The sequence below is a fragment of the Mandrillus leucophaeus genome, unplaced genomic scaffold (genome assembly GCF_000951045.1).
Source record: "Mandrillus leucophaeus isolate KB7577 unplaced genomic scaffold, Mleu.le_1.0 Scaffold8, whole genome shotgun sequence".
Taxonomy (NCBI): domain Eukaryota; kingdom Metazoa; phylum Chordata; class Mammalia; order Primates; family Cercopithecidae; genus Mandrillus; species Mandrillus leucophaeus.
This window is the reverse complement of record NW_012108696.1, coordinates 1,804,298-1,805,856: the sequence shown is the minus strand read 5'-3', so window position 1 is coordinate 1,805,856 and position 1,559 is coordinate 1,804,298.

The window sequence follows — 1,559 nt, the reverse complement described above, 5'->3', positions numbered from 1 at the left end:
GCACTTTGGGAGGCCTAGACTGGAGGATCACTTGTGCCCAGGAGTTCAAGACTAGCCTGAGGACCAGGCAGACTGGCTCACGCCTGTAATCCCAGCAATTTGGGAGGTTGAAGCAGGTGGATCACAAGTTCAGGAGATTGGGACGATCCTAGCTAACACAGTGAAACCCCATCTGTACTAAAAAAAAAAAAACAATGCAAAAAATTTGCTGGGCATGGTGGCCCGCACCTGTAATCCCAGCTACTCAGGAGGCTGAGGCAAGAGAACTGCTTGAACCCGGGAGGTAGAGGTTGCAGTGAGCCAAGATGGCTCCACTGCACTCCAGCCTGGGCAACAGAGCAAGACTCCGCCTCAAAAAAAAAAAAAAAGACCAGACCAGTCTGGGCAACATAGCAAAAACCTGTCTCTACTAAGTGAAAAAAGTAGCTGGGCGTGGTGGCATGCAACTGTAGTACCACCTACTCTAGAGGTTGAGGCTGGAGGATCACTTGAGCCTGGAAGGTCGAGGCTACAGTGAGTTATGACTGCCCCCCTGTACTCCAGCCTAGGCAACATGGTGAGAACACATCCTTAAAAACGTAACATAAATGGCCGGGCACGGTGGCTCACGCCTGTAATCCCAGCACTTTGGGAGGCCGAGGCAGGCGGATCATAGGGTCAGGAGATAGAGACCATCCTGGCTAACACGGTGAAACCCCGTCTCTACTAAAAATACAAAAAAAACACAAAAATTAGCCAGGCGTGGTGGCGGGCGCCTGTAGTCCCAGCTACTCAGGAGGCTGAAGCAGGAGGATGGCGTGAACCCGGGAGGCGGAGCTTGCAGTGAGCCGAGATCGCGCCACTGCACTCCACCCTGGGCGACAGAGCGAAACTCTGTGTCAGAAAAAAAAGTAAAATAAATTAGTTGGGTGTGGTGCTGCCACCCTATAGTCCCAGCTCTTCAGGTGGCTGAGGCAGGAGGACTACTTGAGATTGGGAGGTGAAGGCTACAGTGAACTATGATCATCTCACTGCACTCCAGCATCAACAACAGAACGAGACACCGTCAAAAAAAAAAAAATTGCAGATGAACTTAAAGTTACTAGTCAGCTAACTTTAAAATAGGGAGATTAGCGTGGGTGATCCAGGTGGGCCCAATGTAATCATTAGGGTCCATCAAAGTAAGAGAAAGGGCCAGGCGTGGTGGCTCATGCCTGTAATCCCAGCACTTTGGGAGACCAAGGCAGGCGGAAAACTTGGGGTCAGGAATTCGAGACCAGCCTGAGCCAACATGGTGAAACCTTGTCTCTACTACAAATATAAAAATTAGCCAGGCGTGGTGGCAGGCACCTGCAATCCAAGCTAGTCAGGAGATTGACGCAGGAGAATCTCTTGAACCCGGGAGGCAAAGGTCACAGTGAGCCAAGATTGCACCACTGCAGTCTAGCCTGGGCAACAGAGTGAAACTCCCTCTCAAAATAGAATAAATAAATAAATAAATAAATAAATAAAGAGACAGACAATGTATCTCTCTTTGCAGATATAGCCAAGATTATTCTCCCATTCAAGTAAACTTATAC